The following is a 24608-nucleotide window of genomic DNA, read 5'->3' as shown; positions in this document are numbered from 1 at the left end:
CAAGGCAGCTTTCCTTACAGGTCGCACTCCTTCCATGTGGGGCTCCTCTGCGCAGGGGACATCCCTGCATGGTACGGCACTCCTTGTGTACATCAGCACTGCATGTAGGACAGCTCACCACATGGGTCAGGAGACCCTGGATTTGAACCCTGGACCTCCCATGCAGTAGGGGAATGCTCTATCCATTGAGCCAAATCTGCTTCCCTAATTTGATTTTAATATCCTATTTTAAACTTTTCCAATAATTCACAAAGTCAAAGTCTACTTTTTAAAATCCTGGCATACAAGTTCAGTCACAATCAGGCTGCCACTTAACTTACCTGTCTTACTTTTCTCTATTCCCTTCCCCTACACCCACCAAATAAAACTGTTTTTTTTTTCACTCACTAAAAATTATAATTCATAAATATTCTATAATGAGGTCACCAATTTACCCATGTCACAGCCCTGAGAGTAGTGAACATGCATTTTCTTTATTTTTGACTTTAGCTACTAGTAGAAGGGGAAAATAACTTTTAAATGTTCAGCTAGGTTCAATCATTTTTAAGTAATTGAGACTTGGCTTAGATGAGTTCAGTAGATACATCCATTCTTTCAGATGTCTGGGTATCTGGGATTTACGGAAGGGGCTTGCATAACTATCCACTACACAGACTCTCAAACTTCCCTGACTATCTAGGCATGTAATAAAAATTTTAGTGAATAAAAGGCTGACAATGACAGAAAACATCAACTATGACCTAAACAAATAAGAGTTTGATATTTTTTCCATGACATAATAAGCAAGTGGTGGTTGGTGTTCATTTAACTGCTCAGTGACAGTACAAAATGAGGAGCTCTTATGGTTTGCACTCTTTAGTATGTTGCTTTTATCTCCTGTTTCTTGCACTATGGATAACAGACGGCTGTTTCAGGCATTTGTTCACATCCAAGAAAACAAGACAGGGGCAGGAACAGTCCCAGCCATACTCTGGTCTCTTTTATCAGGACACAAAATCAACATAGAGAACCCCTCCCCCATCAATTTCCACTTAAATCTCATTGAAAAACACCAACTATCCATCCTAAACTTCAAGGGAGGTATTAATATATTAATATATAAACAGAGTATCTTGCTTTAAAGCCCTCCCTGGATGATTCAGTCATATCTCGGCTCTGTCCAATATTTGGGCCCTACTGAGAGTTAACCAAACTGTGAGGTTGAGGGTTTAGTCTTCCAGTCTGCAAGGAGTTAGTGTCCAAGCACAAAGTTAGAGGGACTAGCCTACATACTAACTGCAATTTCAAGGGTTTCCTAAAAACCACCCTTAGTTGCAATGATTCTCCAGAAAAACTCAGAATTCACTGAAACCTACTATACTCATGTGTATGGTTTATTAAGGGGAAAGGATACAGGCGAATATTAGCCAAGGGAAGAGACATGATTATTCTGTTGGCCTCAGGACATGTTCCTCTTGGGAACAATGTATGGCAATATGCATGGAATACTACCAATCGGAGAAGCTCATCTGAGCTTTGTTGTTGTATTAGTCAGCAATACATCCAAAAAAGGCCTTGAATAAAAGGAGGAATATGTAAAGACTATTAGTTTATATGGCTAAGAGACTTCAAAGTGAGTTGGGAGGTAATCCCAGAGGTAATGCTTATGCATGTCTCAGCAGTATCTCATAGAATGCCAAAGTAGATACTACCCAAATAGTGGGACTTCTGAGGGCTCTTACTTGCAGTTGTAGACTTTCTCAGTTCCTTGGTATGATGTTTGTCGATCCTCACCTCCTTGTTAGTTGTACTGGGTGAGTCCAATGAACTGCAGAGTAGGTGTTGCAATTCTGCTGAGGCTCAGGGCCCAGGTGGCACATGAACAATCCAAAGATTCGAGTCTCTTGGATGTACACCTACCAACTCCAGCACCAACTATACATTCAAATAGAAGGGACAGAAAAGGCATGTGCAAAGAAGCCACAACTGAGTTTAGCTCTATCACACTGGGGAACACAAACTTCAAAGTAGGGCCCACTGGCAAGGCACCAGGCCCCAGAGCTATCTTCCATGACCATAGAACCTGTGTGTTTCCAGAGCCCTCAGGAACCCCACTATTTGGGACAGTATCTACTTTGGCAGTCTATGAGATGCTGCTGAGATATGCATAAGCATTACCTCTGGGATGACCTCCTGACTCACTTTGAAGTCTCTTAGCCATATAAACTCATTTGTCTTTATCTTTCCCCCTTTCATTCAAGGCCTTTTTTCAGATGCATTGCTAGTTGGCACTTGGTAGTACTACCTTGGTGCCAGGAAGGTTCATCTCTGGGAGTCATGTCCCATGCTAGGGGGTAGGTAATGCATTTATATGCTGAGTTTGGCTTAGAGAGAGGTCATATTTGTACAACAAGGAGACTCTCAGGAGGTAATTTTTAGGCTACAGCTCTAGGGTAAGTTGCAATTCCAGGAACAAAGGCTCATAAGCATAACTGTCAATATCAAGGTTCCATCCATGAGCATCCTTCTTCACTAGTCATTGCCCTGCTCCACTATAGAGTATGGCAGAGCTCCCCAGGATGGGAATTCAATATTGTTTTGGTTATTGTGTGAATTGTCACCCACTGCAACAATGCTCCATGAACATTTGAATACATTTATATACCTTATATGTATGCACAGGTGAACTTCCTCCCATGTATCCCCCATCACTGACAACCCAAACCAATGATCCTCCCCTGCCATACTTGTAGCCCTCTGTGGTTCAATATTTCTTCAAAAAGGAAGCCAAGAATATCACCAAATAGAATTAATAGGAAAATGAAATAATATAGCTATCCTTCTTGATAGGTCTGGACTCTGATGGAGAGCACCAGACAAGGCAAAGCCAATTTGCGAAATATGTGAGAGGTGTTTTTTGCATTAGTTTGTTTGTTTTTAGTAGTTCATGACACACAAGAAAATCTCTGTCATATCACAAGCTGGTTATAACATCAGATAGGTATGGCAGTTAATATTATTATGAATTTATGAATTCCAAAAGGAGATATTAATTATATTTGTAAATTGTTCTGTTCCTCTGAGCATGATACCCCTTTGATTGTATTAAATTCAGAAGTTTCACTTTTACTTTATTAAATCAAGATAAGGGCTTTGATTCAACCACATCATTAGGTTGCGCAGGGTTGAGTCCCAGCTCCTTTGGTGGGCCAATGAAACATACTCTTACATGGAAGTAGATACACAGAGAAGATACATAGAGGATGCTGCACCTGTGAAGAGAGATGAACCTGATAGTTTACAGCTGACCTTGTGAGGAGAACAGAGCAGCTGAATCCAGAAATAAATGAGTCCCAGAAAGAGAGATGAACCTTATGCCAGACTACATCTGAGATCAAAAGAAGCTGGGATCATGGAGCCTTAAGAGTAAGAAGGAAAGCTGAAACTCTCTCAGACACAAGTGACTTTGGGTGAGAAATTACCTCTTATGATATCTTAAGTTGGACTCTTTAGGGCCTTGTGACTGTAAGCTTCTACCCTGAATAAACACCCTTAATAAAAGTCAACAGATTTTTGGTACTTTGCATCAGCAACCCTTTAGACTGACTAATACAACAGGTCAGGAACTAAATCCTTGAGTTAATATTTTAAAATAATAAAATGTTCAGTGTGCAATAAAAGATTACAAGACAAAGAACAGGAAATGATGGTCCATCCAAAGGAAAAGGATACAAATTGAGAAAACATCAATGAAGAATACCTGACTGTGGACATATCAGACAAACTCTTTAAAAAATGATTTTCAATATGCTCAAGAGAAGGACAATACAGAAAAAGAACTAAAAGATATCAAAAACAATGAAGGCCCAATATGAGAAACTCAATAAAGAGACAGAAATTTCAAAATAAACCAACAAAACTGCTGGAGCTCAAACAACTATAACTGAATAGAAAAACACCCAGGAGGGTTTCAACAACAGGTTGTCAATGGCAGAAGAAAGAATAGATGGACTTGAAGACAAGACCATTGAAATGAGTAAGGAAAAGAACTGAAAAAAAAGAATAAAAAAAATGAAAATAGCAGCATACAATTACACATTATAGAAGCCCCAGAGGGAGAAAAAAAAAGAGAGAAATAAGTAGAAGGAATAATCAAAGAAATAATGACAGAAAACTTACCAAACTTGTCAAAAGATGTGAATATGCACATCCAAAGAGTTCATTGTTCTCATTTGCTGGGCTGCTGAAAGCAGATACCATGGAATGGGTTGGCTTAACAATGGAAATTTATTAGTTTACAGTTTTGAAACTGAGAAAAATGTCCAAATCAAGGCATCATCAAGGTGATGCTTTCTTCCCGAAGACTGGCTGCCACCTCTGTCTGACTCCTCTGCCACACGGCAAGACACATGACAGCATCTGCTGGCCTCTCTCTTCACCTCTGGGTTTCACTGATTTCAGCTTTCCTGTTTCTGTGGCTTTCTACCCCTTTGTCTGAATTTCAATCTCTTATAAAGGACTCCATTAAGAGGATTTAGACTCACCCTGGGTCACACCATAACTGAAGTAACATCATCAAAAGGTCCTACATACAATAGGTTCACACCCACACAAATGGATTAGCTTTAACAACATGTTTTTCTGGGGTACTAGCAGTTTCAAAACACCACACTCATCAAACACCAAAAAGGGTAAACATGTTAGTCAAGATATATATTAGTCAAGCCATAGAATGCAAAGATCAAGGTCAGAGTACTGAAAGCTGCAAGAGAAAAACAATGGGTCATGCACAAGGGAGTACCAATTAGATTAAGTGCCAGTATTGCAACAGAAATTATAGAGGCAAGGAGGTAGTGGGGTGAAATATTTAAAGTGCTGAGACAAAACAACTGCCAACCAAGAATTGTATATATGTTGAGACCACATATCCAAAAAAAGGTTTAATATCTAGAGACCTTAAAGAAATCCTTCAATTTAACAACAAAAAGACAAATAATCCAAATAAAAAATGTGTAAAGACTTGAATAGACACCTCTCCAAAGAAGATAAAAGAAAATCTTCAACAAAATATTAGCAGTCTAAACCCAACAACATATTAAAATTATATACAACGTTTATTTGGAACTTGGCCCAGTAATGCAAGGGTGATTCAACACAAGAAAATCAATTAATGTACCACATCACATTAAGAGCATAAAGGGAAAAAAATTTTGATCATCTCAATTGACAAAGAAAATGTATTTGACAAAATCCAGAACCTCTTCTTGATAAAAAACACTCAGAAAATTAGGACTAGAAGGAAACTTCCTCAACATGATAAAGGGCATATATAGAAAACCACATCTAACATCAAAATAATGGTGAAAGACTGAAAGCATTCCCTCTAAGATGACGAACAAGACAAGGATGCAAACTGTCAAAACTGTTATTTCATATTGTACTGGAAATACTAGTCCAAGGAATTAGTAAATAAATAAATAAATACAGGGCCCTGAAGAGCCAAAGCCACTTTGAAAAAGAAGAACAAAGTTGGAGGACTCACATTTCCCAATCTTAAAACTTATTACAGGGAAGTAGATTTGGCTCAATGGATAGAGTGTCTGCCTACCACATGGGAGGTCCAGGGTTCAAACCCAGGGCCTACTGACCCATGTGATGAGCTGGCCCATGTGCAATGCTGATGTGCTCAAGGAGTGCCATGTAGGGGTGTCCCCCACATAAGGGAGCCCCACATGAAAGGAGTGCACCCTGTAAGGAGAGCTGCCCAGTATGAAAAAAGTGCAGCCTGCCTAGGAGTGGTGCCACACACACACACAGAGTTGGCAAAGCAAGATGATGCAACAAAGAGACACAGATTCCTGGTGCACCTGACAAGAATATAAGTGGACACAGAAGAACACACAGTGAATGGACACAGAGCAGACAACTGGGGAGGGGGGCAGGAGGAGAGAAATAAAAAATAAATCTAAAAAAAAAAAAGAAGTTAATAACTGTTTAAAAAAAAAAAAACTTATTACAAAGCCACAGTAATCAAAACAGCAAAATATCTGTACAAGGACAGACATACAGCAATGGAATCAAATTGAAAGTTCAGACATCAACCCTAATGTATTGGTCAACCAAAGGGGTGCTAATGCAAAATACCAGAAATCTGCTGGTTTCTATAAAGGTATTTATTTGGGATAGAAGCTTACAGTCACAATGCCATAAAGCATAAGTTACTTCCCTCACTAAAGTCTGTTGCCATGTGTTGGAACAAGATGGCTGCCACGGTCTGCAAGGGTTCAAGCTTCCTGGGTTCCTCTCTTCCCAGAGCACCTTTCTTTCTGGGCTCAGCTGCTCTGCTCTCTCCACAAGGCCAGCTGTAGACTATGAGGCAAATGGCTCATCTCTCTTCCCAAGGCTTCCACCTCAAGACCAAGCTCCTCTTATTCTTCTCCTGCATGTTTATTTCCTGGGTCTCCAGCTCAAAAACTACTCTCTGTCCTGCCATGTGGTTTTCTCTGTGAGTTCCTGCCCACCAACGGCCTGTCCTACTCACATGGCCCAATCAGAGCCATAATCATAACTTAATCAAGTAAAAGTGGAACCTCTGAATCCAATATAATCTAATATGCCCAGAGGAACAAACCAGTTTACAGACATAATCCTACATCTATTTTTGGAGTTCATAAACAATATCAAACTGCTACACCTTATATATACAGTCAACTGATTTTTTGACAAGGGTGCCAAGTCCGCACAATTGGGAAAGAACAGTTTCATCAACAAATGGTTCTGGGAAAACTTGATGTCCATATGCAAAAGAATGAAGGTAGACACTTAACTCATCATATACAAAAATCAACTCAAAATGGATCAAAGAACCAGAACTATAAAACTCCTATGAAGCCTCTGCGGGGCTTCGTGGGGTCGCAGGAGGTGAGGACGACGCGGCCCGGCTAGAGGAGACAGACCACGGAGACTGGCTGATGGCGCAGGTCTACTTTATTGAGGAAGTACAAGCAGTTTTATAGAGTATGAAGAGAGGGGATTGGTGGAGAGTGATTGGGTTCTGATAGGCTAGATTAGCTATTGTTACCTTATAAGGGCATAGAAGCAGAACTCGTCTACTAGGCTGGTCAGTAGTTACTAGGGAGAGCTGAAATTTGAGAGGGCTGAGCTGGATAGCTCGCTGATAGGTGGAAGAGAGCAGGTGTGTCTTTACGAGGTAGGAGGCCCTGAGATTGGCCCAGACGGAGGTGGTGTGAGGGGGCTTGCGTGAGTTTCCCCGTGAGTTTCCCCTGCGGGGAGGCATAGGTGCATACCTCGTCCCGAGGGGCCAACCAAGGGAGGCGTATTTCATGCCTCAGACCTCGGAGGTGGCCAGTTCTGAGAGCCAAACTTTTGCATGCTTGCCCTCAATTCCCCCTTTGTTTTCTTTTAAGGCTAGGGTAGAGATAGCCAGAACTTGCTGGTTCTGCTTTAACGCGGTTAGGGAGGTAAAGACACGTCTGAACACTATGAGAAGAATAACAGCTATTAGGAAAAGGATACCATAGAAAATGAGATTGGCAGGGTTGAAAAATTGGGTGAACTTATTGAGTAGCTGACTGAGGAGGCTAATAGTAAATTCGGGAACAACAAGGTCATTAAAGGTTTCTATGTCATGCTGCAGAGAGAGGGTATAATTCCAAAAGGATTGGTTATAGGATTGGCAACACTGCCAAAGGCTATAAGTAAGAGAGCGTCTGGGGGGGGGAGTAAGAGAAACAGTGAGAGTTATCGATGTGGGTACGAAGGTGGGGTTGCATGGTAGCTGTAGAGAGCAGTTGCTTAGGATGAGTTGGGGGAAAACAAGGCTCTGTGGGGAAAGGAAAAGGAGTCCAGGAGGATGACGGACTGCCGCCCAGACCTCCATGGCCTGGCCTGTAGAGGCGAGCGAGAGCATAGCAAGCAGCAGGGCAATGAGGTTAGGGGGCTTCGTTGGGCCGGTGGCTCTGGCTCTCCTATACAGGCGGATCAGGGCGGTGATGTCTAGAGCTTCATCCGACATGTTGAGGTGTTGTATCTGGTGTTGGAGAGCTCGCATCCGCCAGCGGTCCCTCCGGGGCGGCTTCCATGGACCCTGACTGGGTCGGTTTGGTCTCTCCGGCTGCTGGGCAGACATTCCTTCCAGGGATCCAGATGGGCTGTGGGACGTTATCTGGAAAAATACAAGCAAACCCTCGTCCTTGGGTTAGAAGGGGGCTGGGTCCCTGCCAGTTGTTGGATTCTGGGTTCTTCCAATATACGAGGGGAAGAGGAGTAGATATTATAGAGGGCCCCCAATGCTTATGCATTGGCGAGAGGCCATTCTTGTCAAATGTCATCAAATTTAAGTGTATTAGGCATGAGGTTAATAGTTCATCTGGTGTAGCTTGGGGCTGTACTCCTAGAAGCAAACATAGGGAATTACCTTCAGGACTTAACCTACACAATGAGAGAAAATATTTGGAAACCACATATGCAGAACATATAAAGAAATATTATAAAAACAAAAAAAGACAAACAACCCAACTTAAAAATGTCCAAAAGATTTAAATAGACATTTCTCCAAAGAAGATAGACAAGCAGTCAAAAAGCACTTGAAAAGATGCACAACATCATTAGCCATCAGGGAAATGGATATAAAAATCACAATGAGATACCATTTCACAACCACTAGAACGGCTATTTTTTGAAAAATGGAAAATTACAAGTGTTGGAGAAGATATGGAGAAATAGGAGTGCCTGTTCATTGCTGGTGGGAATGTAAAATTGTGCGACTGCTTTAGAAGCAAGTTTGGCAGTTCCTCAGAAAATTAAACAGAATTACCATATGACCCAGGAATCCCACTTCTAGATACATATCCAAAATTATTGAAAGCAGAGACATGAACAGATACTTGCAAACCAATTTCATGGCAGCATTATTCACAACTGCTGAAAAATGGAAAGCAACCCAACTATCCATCAAGAAATGAATGGATAAACAAAATGTGGTATATACACACACAATAGAATATTATTCAGCCATAACAAGAAAAGAAGTCCTGATTGATGCAACAACATAGATAAACCTTGAAGGCATCTATGGAGTGAAATAAGGACAAATATTGTATGACCTCACTGCTAAGAAATAATTATAGTAACAAATTCATAGTCAGAAACTAGACTATATGTTACCAGGGACCAGGGTGAGGGTAGGGAAAGGAGTTACTGCTTAAGTTGTACAGAGTTTCTATGTGGGGTTATGGAAAAGGTTTGGTTATGGACGGTGATGTCGGTAGCACAACATTGTAAAGGTAATTAACAGCACTAAAATATGTATATTTGAGTGTGTTTAAAGGGGAAATTTTGGTTGTATATATGTTACTAGAATAAAAATGTAAACAGAAAAAATATCCACAGGACTGGTACATACAACCAGTGAATCCTAAGGTGAAGCATAAATTAAAGTTAATAGTATAATTACAAAAATGTTATTTCGTAAGTTGCAACAAATGTACCATCCTAATGGAAGATGTGAATAGGGTAGTATTTTGAAACTCTGTATTTTATTCATGATTTTTCTGAAAACCTACAACATCTCCAATAAAATAGCATTATCATTATTCCTAATAAATACTCACTTCATCTATTATTTTGAAAACCGATCATCTGTATGTATGTCTACCTCCCTTTTTTGCAAAAAGCCATATTTTTTAAAGCCACATTTAGAGGGCTTGCCTGTTTGTTAGTCTGAAGTTGTCTTCAACCCTCCTTGGAACAATCATCTCCCAGCTGCAGTTACTACAGTTGAGATAGGAGTTCACAGCCCATGAGGCTGTCTCCATTCTTCCCATATTTGCCAATGGGAAGCTACAGTGTTCTCACAGGAAAGGCCAGAAGTTCTTAACAGTTCCAGAAGAAGTCATAATTTCAATTTTTATTTGAATTATTTTCTGACCCATAAACTTCCTTCTAAATCAATACTAATTTCTATGAAGTCTGTGGTTTTAAGCTGATAAATCCCACAACAGCATTAGCATCTGGCACTCTTAAAATGCTTGTGTGGAGCATAAATTTTCATCAAACACTTTAAATATTTTGTGGCTCTTAATGTTACATTATATTCGGGAGAAGGAGTCATAGGACACAGTAAAAAATCAAAGAATAAAGAAGTATATAGAATTAAAAAGCAATAGTCCTCCTTCACATTGCAGTCTCTGCCACAAATCCCCTTTTCCTTTCCATAAGGAAACTTGGCATATTGTTTTCCTGTACCTTCCCTGTGTAACTCACAAATGTATTTATTCAGGTGGATGCTGCTTCTTACACTCGTTATATCTGGGTCAACATCTGGCTTCCATTACATTGATTATGCAGAAAATAAAGGAGTACAAAGGCAAAATGCCCTCTTATCTCAGCCTTGGTTTATTCCTTTAATCACATACATGCTCAGAAAAACCCATGTGCACGTGCACACACAAACACAGAGGCATTTTTACTTAAGTGAACATATGGTTTGGTTACATAGTTTTCCTCTTACTTATAGTCCAGGCATCTTCGCATTCTGGAATTTGCAAACATTCCTCATCTTACTTAATGAAGATTCCATAGCAGAGATTTTTCTATAATTTATGTAATCATTTTTATATTATAAATACTTAGGTCGTTTCCAGTTTTCACTATTACACAAAAAAATCTTTGCAATTCCTCCTTTTTACAGGTATATTTTGGGTACTTATGCAAATATTTCTCTATGGCAGATTCCAAGAAGTGGAATTGCTGGCCCAAAGGTGAGGCATGTTTTTATTTTTGATCACGCTACCAATTCGCTTCCAAAAAAGATGCACAAAATCATATCCCACAGAGTATAAATGTCCAAGATTCCTCCTGCCGTCATTAGTACTGATTAATAAATGAGAAATCTTTATTATGTATGTATAAAAATACATTTATATAAAAATTGACATTCATGTATGTATTGCAACAATTTGAGAAGACATCTTTTCAAAGTCTATTTATTTCTTCATTTTTAAAACAAGTAAACTTTAACATAACCAGCACACATCATTTCATGATTAAATGGGAGCATATTTGTGTTCATTATATTAAAGGCTGAGATCCTCTACTAAAGAGGGTCCAAAATATCGCAGATTAAAGTTTATAGGTATGTTTCCTTCCCATGTAACAGACTGGAAATATGAAGTTCTGCTTAGTAAGACACATCTGCTACATGAAGTCATTCAGAGATCCAGGTTCCTGCTATCTTATTGCTCCTCCTCTTCTGGTACACAAGGGAAGTTATATTCCCCTCACATTCAGAAAGAGTCCAAAGGAATGTTAACCAATTTTTAAATTTCCAGACACAGGCACATCACTTCGGTTCACAGTACATTGGCAAGAACTCAGCCATCGAAATGCAAGGGAGGCTGGGAAATAAAGTCTGGTTAGGAGTTTGGACTCAACCAAAACTCCATTTTTGTGGAAGAAGAAGAGAACAGATTTTAGTGGAACTATCAGTCTAGCCATATTTAGTAAACCCCAAAATATACTAGTAAGGTGGAGATAATAGTAATGATTCAAACAACGAACCTTAATTAAGGAAACATAATTTCCTAAACTCAAACTTAGGAAAAGGGAGAAGATAGAATTGCTGTATTCAAAGGCAATGTTTTCATATACCTGAATGTTTGAATTGCATAGTAATTTTCTTTCAATAATATTTTTTTGAAGTGTTTACTATTCTTTGGTCTATCTGAGGCTATCATTACTACTCATTTCTTCTTCTCTGCAGAAATTTCCTATAAATATTGCAATGACTTAAAGCTCCCAGGACATCCCACTTTTCACACTTCTTTAATTTGTAGCTTTTTTGGCCTTGGGGTTGCTGTTTTAAAAACTAAACAAAATCAAATTTGTAATTACTTAACCTTTGAAAGTATAAACAAGTAAGATTAGGGAAAATTTGGTTTCCAGAGGTAAAATTCAAGAAATGTATGCTCTACACAGGGAAGTCCACCCAAACCTGGGCTGGGGTAGAAGAGAGTAATTCCCTCTAACTGGACTAAAGTCTGTGCTATAAGACATGCCTCACTCCTGTCTTGCTGGGCAATGAAGACACTCAACTAAAGGTAGACAAAAGGGCCATTATTGGTTTTTGGAAGATGATATGACCAGCTGAATAGCTTAATGCCTTTTTTGGCACTGAGAGATGGAGTCAGGGAATTTTGGCAACTCAAAGGGAGCAATAAAACGGCCATGTGAAAGGGCACTTTGGAAATACAGTAATGACAGTAATATCAGATCCATAAATGTGATTAAGATTTACTGCAGGAGATGTCGCCAGGGCCTCTGATGTGCTCTTGCTTTCTGCTAAGCCCAACAGCCTACCCTTAGAGGAGAAGACAGTCCAAAATTAAGTACCAGTAAAGGTAACTTCAGGACTTCAGTCTGCAGTCTACTTCACTCTGACCTCATACACAAGGTATTCTGTGGAATGCCGGAATGAGCCAAGGGCTGCACAAAAGGTGATACAGAGACTAAGTATGCAACATAAAACAGAGAAGCAGGTAGTTTAACATTAAATTTACCAGATGGCTTCTTTAAGCACAGTCATAAATAATAAATGAATGCCATATAAAAAGAATCAAAAGAAGTGAATGAACGGACAGCTTCCATAGCATGTGCATTTTGCATGATTTTGGATGTTTTAAAGAAACTTTGCTCTTTACTCTGGAGAAAGTCACCCCTCATTCCTTTTCCCCTTTCAGATCACACCCATTAGTCTCTTCCATGCTCACAAACATTCCTCGTGCCCGTTTATTACCTTAAGATGTATCTTATTTCTATTTTCAGTTTGGTACATTTTCCTTTCTGATGATATGTCTCTTTGACTTCCCTTCACTTACCAGGTAATTTTTCTTTCAGTTAAATGTCACACACCTATCACCAAAGACTCATTAGCTGCCTAACAGGAAGCACTAAATGGCAAGAAACCCAGTGCAGGCCAACTGCCAGCTGAAGGGCTCGGCTTTAATTTTCTTGCCATTTCCACCCTAATCTTTCTTTGTGAGATCTATGATTGGGTTCAGAGAGGACTATTTGTGTGACGGCTTTTAATGGAAAGGCAGTTCTGGGGGGTCAGACTGAGACTGCCTATCTCATGCACTCGGTGAGACCTGAGTCAAATTACAATCCCGGTGACTGGTGATGAAAGGCAGCACATTAACCTGAGTGACACCTGTTCATCTGTCACACCCTTTCCTAAACTGGAAAGGTCTGCTTCCTTGGAAATATTTATGGCATTGAAAGTAAAGGTCATTCAACATTTGTCTATAACTTCACATGATGATTTGCACTGGCACTTAGAATAATGAAACCACTTTCAAAGGCAGAGGGCAAAATACAAAGACGTGTTCTTTCTGTCACTGGAGAAGAAAAGATCCTCCCGTGACAGAAATAGAATCCTAAAAGATGAATTTTCACCCACTTTTAATTGGGAGTTTTATTGAAATAGCCAGATGACAGTTTCTATGGAGGCACTTCAATTAGTCCTTAGTAACCAAATAGAACAACTTACCTTATTCTTTTACCTCTTGTCCTCTTGACTATCAAACTCCAAAGGACTCAAAACAAACATGCTGGCAAAACTGAAAAGAGGTTACAGTCACAAGGAGAACCTTCTGTTTACGGAGGTCCTCTGTTACCAATTCTCAGAGACATGTTAAAAGTTGAGTAAAAGTAATTTTGTAATTTTTACATGGCACTTACATTTAAATATTTTAAAACTTAAAAGTGAAAAACAACCAAGAAGAAGAGAAAAGTTTCCATTTTGAAATAAGGTTAGTAACCTGAACTTAGGTTTCCTCAGCAATTTTTCAATCTCCACTCACCTGTGGTCTTACGTCACTCCCCATTAATCTACTGAAATTGCTGTCAACATGATTGTTAATAACTTCTTTGTTATTAAATGTGAGTGACATTTCTCAGTCTTTAACCTACTTGACCTCTTATTCATTCAATCAAGCGATATTTATGAAATGTCTCCTACGTGCCAGGCACTGCATTAGATGCCAGGAATAAATGTCGAAGACAAAGTCCCTGCACTCACGGAATTTATGATGGAATAGGGAAGTTTGATACTGAACAGTTACAGAAATAATTATTTTATTAAAATTGTGATTAACAATACAAAGAACAAACAGTGTATAATTGAAAAAATATAACTCAGTCTGAGATATCAGGGGTTTCCCTAATAAAATGACTTCTAAGCTAAAAAGTACCACAAATTATAATAAATAGCTATGCACAACTATGTAGCTAATTTAGCTGTCATTCAGTCAGAAACCAGTTAACAAATATTTCCATATCTATACCACAGAATGACAATTAATATCCACGATGATAATACTGGATGAGAAAAGAGCCTTTAGCACCTTTTGGGTCAAAGTTGAATCACACTTGACTAATATAGTTTTAAGACTTAGCATATGTTAATACTCAAAACTTTTGAAAAATTTTTATTCACATACTATATAGTTACATTATTACTACACACTCTATTTTTAACCAGATTATAAAACATTATGCCAAATTATCATGTCACATCAATTTTATGTTTAAGAATTGTTAATATATGTGTAAGAATATGAGTCTGTATACAACATGTATAAATGTGTGTGTGATATGTATATTTATCAGTTGTACAGTTAAGCTCCATCTATGAAGAATTTAGAATTAGGAAAGTATTCAGAGGTCTCAAATAATTTCTATCTATCAACCCAATATGCTAATCTCTAATAATAGCAATAATGTTAAAAAAATAACAATACTGAAGATCTATTGAGCACCTATTGTATATCAGGCCCTGTGCTAATAGTTTTATGCATATTATTTTTAAAATCCCTACTATAACACTTTGGAGTATAGCATTTGCTGCATAATAAACCACCTCCAAACTTAGTAACTTAAAACAGCAGCCATTAATTTATCTCTCAGATCTGCAGGATGACAATTTAGGCCAGATAGTACTGGTCTGGTCCAGGCTCAGTTGATATTACCTGGGCTCACTCAAACTGATAAACTGAGGCTAACCTATAGCCCAGTGCCTGCCACACTATAGGTTGGTGGGTAGGCTGAGGCTGGCTGGTTTATGATAGTCTTGGCTAGGAAGATAGGAATAATTGCCGCCTCTTTCCACTTAGTCTCTCATTTTCTGTCATGCTAGTCCAGGCCTGTTTACAAGGCAGTCAAGATGTCTAAAGACAGAATGGGGACCTACAAAATATGTTAAGGCCCAAGCTCAGAACTCATACAATATGGCTTCTACCAAGGTATATAAACCCAAGTAAGTTATAAAGCCAGGCCAGATTTAAGTAGTGGAGGAGTGGACTCTACCTCATGCTGGGAGAGGTGGCAAGTTCACATTGTAAGATGGTGGAATAAGGTAGAAGAATGTGCGGGCATTTTTATGATCTACTATAATGCAGTATGTGTTACTGCCTTCTATTTTATAGATGACAAATTAAGGCTAGAATACAGCACAGTACCTAACACATAGTAGACATTTAAAAAATACTATAAAATAAAGGAATGAAGGCATGAATAAATTGATTAATTTATTAATTCATATGTAGATGGAGTTATGATTCAACTCCCAGATTATTTGTCGCCATAGACTGAGTCTTCTCCATACTCTATCCTGGCTCCTGAATATAAATTTAAACCACAAATAAAAGTTGAGGATGACATGGCAAATTTTAGCAGAATCAGATTGTGCCCAGCTGGAGATTCCTGTTGCTGCTGGCCTTGCTAGAGCTGCATGTAGGGCAATGGTTTTAAGACATTGGACAACAGACTGTGGAAAACTGTGATCCTTGAAAGAAGGAAAGCAAATGAGGTAAACTCTACAACTGCCCCGTTTAATGTCTAGAAGTAGTTTCTAGTACGCAGCACAGAGGAGAATCCAAATCGAACCTGGTAGTTATCCTAAATTTGGAAATTAGAGTTCAGGAAGGCCAAGACAGAATTTGTAGAATACCAGAGACTAAGAAGCTATACAGAGAGAAAACTCCAGAGACCCACAAAAAAATGCCATTGAGGCTATGGATGAATATATTGCTGAATGCATAAAAACGAACTACTCCAAGCCACGGGATAAAATTAATGGTAAGCAGGAAGTTGAACAAGTCTTAGAGTTCAGATAAGGTGGGGAATAGTTCATGTTTCCACCAGCCAGAGTGGAGAGATTTCCTAATACACCAGGCATTGAGCAGCATCCCCAGAAGGTATTTCTTTGTAGGGGAGTTAAATTAGCTCTAGATAAGAGGCTTCTCTAGACCTAAGAGAGTTGAAAAAGAAATCCTCATAAGGATCAAACTGGTTGAAAATAACAGAACTGCACATCAGAAAAAAATCCAACACCCCTTAAAGGACTAAAAAAAAAACCATAGGATCCAACCCAAAAAATTCACAATGAATTAAAAATCCAATGAAAAATCACCAGCATACAAGAAAATCAGGAAAATATTTACCTCATAACCAGGCAAAAAGCAAATCAACAAAAACAGACTCTGTGGGGCCATGGCCCTCCTTAAGTGAAACAGTCCGAATACGTAGCCTCGAGCATAACCTGGATACTCACTAGTTAAAAAGTAACAGGCCTCGCCAGAGGAAAGACTGTGCAGATGGTAATGCAAACTCTAATCCTCTCAAGGCTGCATACTCCCTTCCTGTGATAACGTCATCAAACACTGCGTTTGTGCGCCTCCTGTAACTCGTGCAGTTCTTGTATCGCGTGGAATGTCTTTGTCCCGAGACCATTTATGTCCCCCCTTTTCTTCTTCTTTGCGGAGCACTATCTTCATTTTACCACTGGCCACCACCGTAGAGCCTCTCCTGTTCATAACTCCCAATAATGCTCATTATCTATCCATTTGCCTGGTGTGTTCTTTGGTTTTGCGGCTGCCCTGACTCCTGCCCTTCTAGAGTTGGGTTGGAACAATCGGCAAGCAGGCAGCCAGGAGACTGAAGGCCCACCAGCAAAGGTGCGCCCAGCGCCAGGAAGGAGGCTCCGCAGGGGGAAATGCCGGGTAGACCTATGACATCCAGGGGGGGCGGGCGGCTGCCCTCCCGGATGAGAGGTGATGGCTGAGATAACATGGGGATGCTTTGAAGACTTCAGCAGGTATTCAGCAGCAGAGCAGCTGAATTTAAATAAGAAAAGGGGAGACAGATAGTGGCCGCTATAGCATGGCCCTTATTAGGAGCTTTGTGGGCAGCTGCGAAAGCCTCTGTACGCCACCTAGAGGACGAATTAAAACTAGAAAGTGGTATGTGCCTAGCACAGGCAGAGACGAAAGATACCGTGCTACAATACCTCTCCCAACCATTATTATGGACTTCTGGTGTCAATTCTGGGCCTCCAAGTGAGGCAACCTGTGTTGCCAGCTGCAAAGGCTACAGCATATCTAGGGAATCAGAAAGGCTGCAGAGAAAGAGGATCCAGGTTCAAGAAGGAAAAGTGCCCCAAGGACATGAAGGTCCTAATCCCCGTGTTGCAACCCGGCACTGATATGGAAACAACTGATGGGCAATCCAAAGCCTTTGTAGTGCAACTTTGGAGCAAACTCCCTAAGAACAAAAGATTTACAAAACCTTCCACTCAGAATGATGGAAGAGAGCTGAAAGCAGGAAAAGGACTGCCATCCTACCCCAGGAGCCTTCTGCTCCCCCCTACCATAGGGGAGGAACTGAGGACCCCAGGGAAGGAAGGTCACATGTAGAGTTAACTGTTCGTTGGTCCTATGAATCAACAAAGGAGGTTAGCCTTAAGTAGGTACAGGGGCTGAATGTACTTTAAATTCATGGCAAAGAAGCACAATTCCATGGGCCAGTACTGACTATAGACAGCTATGGGAGAAAAGCAATTTATGCTAAGCAACAAAATTTTATTTTACAAATTGGGCAGTTACCTCCCCAGAGGTACATGATGTATATTTCTCCTATTCCCAAATTTATCTTAGGAATTGACATTCTCCAAAATGTCACCTTACAGGTTACCATAGGAGAATTCCACCTCAGATGCAGAGTAATAAAGGTGTTGTTAAGGGGACAAGGTAAGTGGTCCCCAGTAAAGGTGTTCTTGCCCTGCAGAATTGTGGCAACTAAACAGTACAAACTCCCAGGAGGGTACCTGGAAATTACTACTACATTTGAGGAATAGAAAAAGTGGATATAATAATTACTCACAGTCCTTTCAACAGTCCTGTATGGACAGTATGGAAACCTGATGGAACATGGCACATAACTGTGCAATACCAAGAATTAAATAAAGTAACACCACCGCTGTATGCACCAGTCCCAAACATCATTGGTTTATTTTTAAAAATTAGTACCCTATTATGTCAGTCACTGTTTTAGATATTGCTAATGCTTTCTTTAGGATCTCCTTAGACAAGTGAAGCCAGCCTGCATTCGCCTTCACGTGGGAGGGTCAACAATGGGCTTTTAGGATGCTTCCCCAAGGCTACATGACATAGCCCAAACATCTGTCATGACCACATGACAAAGGACCTGGCCACATGAAAGAAACCCGTGGCTGTAATCCTCTCCCATTATATTGATGGTATTATGTTAGCCAGTAATTCTCTTTCAGAATTAAAAGAAGCATCAGAGACAATGCTATTTCATCCTCAAAGCCTGGCATGGGCAATCAGTCAGGACAAGCTATAAGGTTCTGGCTGCTCTGTCAAATTCTTGGATATTGTTTGGTCTTGTTAAGACAAAAACTATACCCTCTGCTGTAGTCAATAAAGTACGTTTTCCCACACCACAAACTCCAAAACAATTGATGGCCTTTCTGGGGTTGTTGGGGTACTGAAAACCATGCATCCCTCATTTAGCTCAAATATTAAAACCATTTTATATATTACTCAGGAAAGGTTATGCATAGGAATGGAATGACCCCTGGCGGGTTGCTTTTGAAAAATCAAAGAAAGCAACAACAGAGGCTCAAGCACTAAGGGGGGCGTGCCCTGACTTACCCTGTGAAGTGGATGTGGTCAGCACCAATATTGGCTTTGGGTAGGATATGTGGCAAAGGCAACATTCTAAACAACTACCCCTTGGGTTTTGGTCACAGTTGTGGAAAGGGGCTGAGTTATGATACAGCCCCTAAGAAAAGCAACTGTATACAGCACACCATTCCTTGTTGGAAGTGGAGGGCTTAACTCAAAGATGTCCAATCTCTCTGAAGACTGTTATCCCTATACAGGGATGATTGCAGATACTGGGAACACACCTTGCTCTGGTAGTACACAATTAAATATCTTAACAACATAGAGAGCTTACCTGCTACAGCATAGCATCTTCAATTCTAACCCATTAACTATTGAAATGCATGAGATCCTAGGCCCAGTGTCTTATGTGAAAGTTCTTCAGCCCAAGTTACAAACTCCAAGGTAACCATTGAAACATCCACTACAGAAGGCATAGGAACAGTTCCAGGAAATGCACGGTGCACAGGTGGTTCAGCTAGTAGAAAGCCTTCCATGTGAATAGCTGTAGCTGTGCAGCACAGCACTGACCCTATCTGGTGGGAGACAGGCACCATGCAAAGCAGTCAGTGGGTGTTAAGAGCCACGTGGATGGTTATAGCACATGAGCCCGAAGATACATTAGCAATCTGTTCTGATAGTTGGGCCTGACCATGTAGGCGCAATTTGGAAATAGGAACAATGGACTGTCATGGGTCACCCTCTGTAGAGGACAGATCTATGGAAGGACATCTGGGATGCCTGCCAGTGGTGTCAGGGAAATGTCTGTCACTCCCCTGCCCACTCCTCTAACACTTCTCTCAGGAATATTGAGGCAGATGCCCTCATGAAGATCCAGAACCATACCATTGAGATCCGAGAAATAGCTGAGTGGCTCCACAGGAAAAGTAGACATCATGGCTACCAGACCCTGTGGAGCCTAATCCAGTAATTCCAACTCCTTGTCACTCACCAACAGTTCATGGACATCACCCATGAGTATCCAGAATGCTTGCTCTGATAACCATGACAGTTACCTCACTGGATGGGACATATTGGCCAAGCACAAACTCCAATCACATGATGGCAAGTGGACTACATCAGTCCCTGTCTGCTCTCAGAAGGGGCAAGGTAATCTTTCACTGCCACAGAGACTGCTACGGAATCTTGTTGGCCTTCTTAGTAGGAAAAGCCAAGCAACTGGGCTAATATTCATTGCTCAGGGAAAGTGCCCTATACGGGGTGCCAGCCCAAATTGATAGTGACCAAGGAACTCCATTTACTAGCCATTTCACAGTCTCGAGTTATGGACTAGGATATTGTTTGGACTTTCCATCTACCTTATAATCCCACTGGTGCAGGTTTTAAGAAAGGATGAATGGCCTTTTAAAGGAACAAATAAAAGATGATAATGGATCCTTACAAAAATAGACTAAGAGGCTGTATCCAGACTTAATCTGTTTAAATTCAGCACCCCAGCAGCAGTTGAAATGCTAACAGCAGGACCAATACAGGCATCGAGAATACAAGTTAAAGGGCCAGCCACCCTACAGGCCTAAAGGGGAAGTAATAATAATCTATTGTTGCCTGTGCCTCAAACTATACAAACTGGGGAAAAGGAGGTCCTTCAGCCTCTGCAGCCTCACTGGTTGGGATCTTAAGCCCATGGGGAATAGGAGTCACCCAAACATTGTTATAAGACCACAGTTTATACAAAAAATGCCAGTAAAAATCATTATTAATAATCTGGGGTCTCCTATTCCCACTGGGAATCTATGTGTGTCTATGTGGACTCTTCACATGCCTACGCTAGTTTTTGATAGCACTGAAGAAAACTCAGAGAATTTAGAAGGGGAAAATGTGTGGTTTTGGAAGCCTCTTCATAAACCTCCCCTACCTGGTACTTTGTTATCTACTGATAGAAATGTTGTTTGTACATTGTTAGACCTGCTCAGTCTGCCCCTTATTGTTCTTCATTAACAGCTTTCTTTTTTCCCCGTAGTGCCCTAGCCAATACCTTCCTGCAGTGGGCTTCAGCAATAACCTATGCCCACAATCAGACCCTATGTTGATTTGCACAAACATCCCATCCTTGGGTGCTACTGGTCTTCCTTGGACTGTTATTCCTGAAAACTGGATGATGTGGAACACCTTGCTGGCATGGCAGAATATGACCCATTGACAAGTTTGGAACAAGACCTTCTCATTTAAGACTGAAATCCAGCCGCCGTCTTCAATGAGACTTGTAATTATATTTTTTCCCTTGTACAGGAACAGGGGAATAAGTCTAAACCTTTACAGCTGAATCTGTCACCCTAGATCATGTTGTCCCTGTCTGTATGGAATGACAAGAGGGAATCCATGCAAATCAGGTGCTTACCCCCTCAATTGTACAATTTCACTGTCAAGCTAAAAAATGATAGTCTTTTCCAATGGCAGGCCTACTGCTTAACAACTGGGGCTTATCCACTCCCTAAACGATGTTATGGACTTTTAGGCCAAATCGGTGGCCATATTTGCCCTACAACTAGACCAGATGATGTACATGGTAACAGCCCTCTATCCCTACTTTATATGATTCATTATACATACTCAGAGTAATTGGGAAATGGTTAAAACTAGGTATAGAGTAAAGCACACCCCCTGGTGTGCTATTCATTAGCCCCTTTTGTGCCAGGAGGTGCTGCAATTGTCACTGAAAAACATATAACTACTTTTGCTAACCACATCTCTCAAGCCCTTAATGATTCTAAGGTAGCTGTTTCCTTGCTAAATGATGAAACTATTCAATTGCATAAGGTAGTTTTAAAAAATAGTTTAAAAAAATAAGTATATTCTTACTGCAGCACAAGGTGGCACCTTTGCAGTCATTAATGTTCAATGCTGTGGATATATTCCTGACCACCCCCGTAATATTTCACAAGCTCTAAATCCTATGTAAGAGCACACACAACACATTGAAAAATTAGCCACTGACTCCCTAATTGACTGGTTTAATTCCTTCTCCTGGCCCTGGCATCATGCCTTCATAGGTCTTCTAGCTATTGGTGGAGGAGTCTTATCATTCTGTTGTCTGTTATATTGTTGCTGTGGAATGTGGATGCCATGTGTGTCCTAAGACCAACGCCAGCTGCTGTGTTGGGGGTGGTGGGGGCCCAGCGCCTGGGCTAGCCTTCTTAAATGAAAAACAGGCCAAAGCACATAGATACTGGCATAAACTGGACACTCACTAGTTAAAAAGTAACAGGCCTCTCAGAGGAAAGAATGTACAGATGGTAATGCAAACTCTAATCTTCTCAAGGCTGTATACTCCCTTCCTGTGATAACATCATCAAACATCCCATTTGTATGCTTCATGTAATTTATGCAGAAACTCTGTTTCATACCCTATGGAATGTCTTTGTTCCAAGACCCCTTATATTGTCCCTCCTTTTCTTGCTTCTTTGCAGAGCACTTTCATTCATTCTTCAACTAGCTGCCATCGAAGAGCCTCTTCTATTCCTAAGTCTCAATAATGCTCATATCTAACCATTTGCCTGGTGTGCTCTTTGGTCTTGTGGCTGCCCCAACTCACACCCTTTGGTAGCTGAGTTGGAACAGACTCACACAAAAAAAGTCTTAGAATTAGCAGACAAAGACTTTAAAACAGCTATTATGAACATTATAAATTTGGTCCACATATTCAGAAAAGTAGAAAAAAACATGAAAATAATTAAGAGGGAAATGAAATATATAAAAAAGAACCAAATGGAAATTCATGAGATGAAAACAGCATTTTTGAAATATATATTTATACCCCCACACACAGACACACTCTGGATATGATTAACAGTAGATTATACACTGCACAAGAAGAACTCAATGAACCTAAAACATAGGAATATAAATTACCCAAAATGAAGCACAGGGATGAAAAAAGACTAAAATGAGAGAAAAAAAAGGGAAAAGAACAGATATTTTTAGAAAATGCTTCCCAATACAGAATTCTCATGGTTTTTTGTTTTGTTTTATTTTCATGTGCACATGGAACATTTATAAAATAGACAATTTCTGGCCCATGAAAGAAAAGGTTCAGGGAATTTTAAAAGACTGAAATCATATAAAGTTTATTCTTTGATTACAATAAAATTAAACTAGAAATCAGCAACAGAAATATATTTGAAAAAATTTGAAATTTTAAAAACATGCTTCTAAATAACACAAGGATTGAAGAAGTCATACAGAAAATTTAACAAAAACACTTTGAACTGAGTGAAAATAAAAATACAACACACAACAAATGTGTAGGAGCCAGTTAAAGCGGTGCTTAGAGGAAAATTTATAGTATTCAAACCTTATATTAGAAAAGAAAATCTCAAATCAATGATCTAAGCTTCAATCTTAATGAACTAGAAGGAGAAGAGCAAATTAATCCCTAATTAATAGAAGGAAGCAAATAATAAAAATAGGTACAGATGGACACAGAGAAACAACAGAGAAATTTGCCTGAGGAAGCAAAATGAATTCGGCAATTTACATGGTGCAGTATCAAATCATCTTCCTATAGGCATTACCATTAATTACCTCAATCCCAATCAGAGAACATTTTCAACTTTTCCCCTCTTTACAAGAAAACATTTTTCTTCCTGCTTACCAGAAAACTTTCATATGGCACAGATATGAATAGCCTATCTCTACTTTGCCTGGTCCCAAGGTAGGGTAATTATCCAAAATGTTTAGAATGTATTTAGACTTTATAATACTTTTCTACTAAATATGACCTTGGAGGAAGATTAGAGACTGTACTTACTGGATCTCTGACAGCAATTAAGTCTTTGTCAGGATTAACTGAATTAAGACAGAAAAGTAAATTTTGTTTCTCTATATAAAGCTGAAGGAAGCATTCTACTCAAAGCACTAGATGTGAAGAGAAAGCCACTTGCTATGAAAACAACTCATATGTTACATTTGTCTCATTTGTTATTCCAAACCAGGAGAAAGAGGCTTCTTCTCATAACATTAACTCCTTTTTTCCACTTATAAAACACAATATTGCAGACCCTAAGAAAAGAAAAATTTCACTGTAACATAAACACCTGAGGTCTCAGTTACACTCTCCTTACTCAGCTTTACTAGGTCTCACTGTCATCAGCTGCTGTGGTGACTAAGTGTTTAAAGCTGTTGGTCCTCCTTGGGAACAAAATTAATCAATCCCCACACATGCTATTTTAAGTCCCTCCATTTAGTACTGCTTGTGAAATGACTTATTTTCAGATACTCCAGATGTAATCTCTTCAGTGACCACACAGTGGTTTATTCTGAAAAATGCTGTGAAAAGCAAATTCTTTGAATTCATATTTTGGTTGGTATGACCAAGCTGTTATGATTTCCCAGTGACATGAGGCAGTTCCATCTGTTCAAGTCAACACCAGAAGAAACTCTGGCAGCTCAGTGGTTGCACCGTTTATGCTCAACCATTGGAAGAGTTAAGTATTTTGGTCTTGAATTCCCATGTGGCCTAAGAAATGTCAGCAGACTCTTTTTCCAAACCTGTGGCATACAACCCAAGTCCCTTACTCGAGGCTTAGTCATTATGCCCTGCATATTTGGAGAATGTTTTGTGTGTGG

At 39.8% G+C, this 24608-nt stretch overlaps 1 protein-coding gene across 2 annotated transcripts in view; it reads right to left on the bottom strand.

The window, feature by feature from the left end:
- Positions 1-6951: 6951 nt before the first annotated feature.
- Positions 6952-24608, bottom strand: part of BCKDHB (branched chain keto acid dehydrogenase E1 subunit beta) — a 355891-nt gene continuing 338234 nt past the window's right edge. The window contains exons 11-12 of one of the 2 annotated variants that reach the window (XR_009187969.2): positions 13547-13616; positions 6952-12483 (exon numbers count right to left, since the gene is read on the bottom strand). The gene's annotated coding sequence lies outside the window, so the exon portion shown is untranslated. The remainder of the gene's footprint in view (positions 12484-13546; positions 13617-24608) is intronic. The other variant, XR_009187968.2, reaches the window with a different exon arrangement.

The sequence above is a fragment of the Dasypus novemcinctus genome, chromosome 11 (genome assembly GCF_030445035.2).
Source record: "Dasypus novemcinctus isolate mDasNov1 chromosome 11, mDasNov1.1.hap2, whole genome shotgun sequence".
Lineage (NCBI taxonomy): Eukaryota > Metazoa > Chordata > Mammalia > Cingulata > Dasypodidae > Dasypus > Dasypus novemcinctus.
Note: the sequence above shows the minus strand (reverse complement) of the source record. Positions and strands in the feature narration are given on the sequence as shown.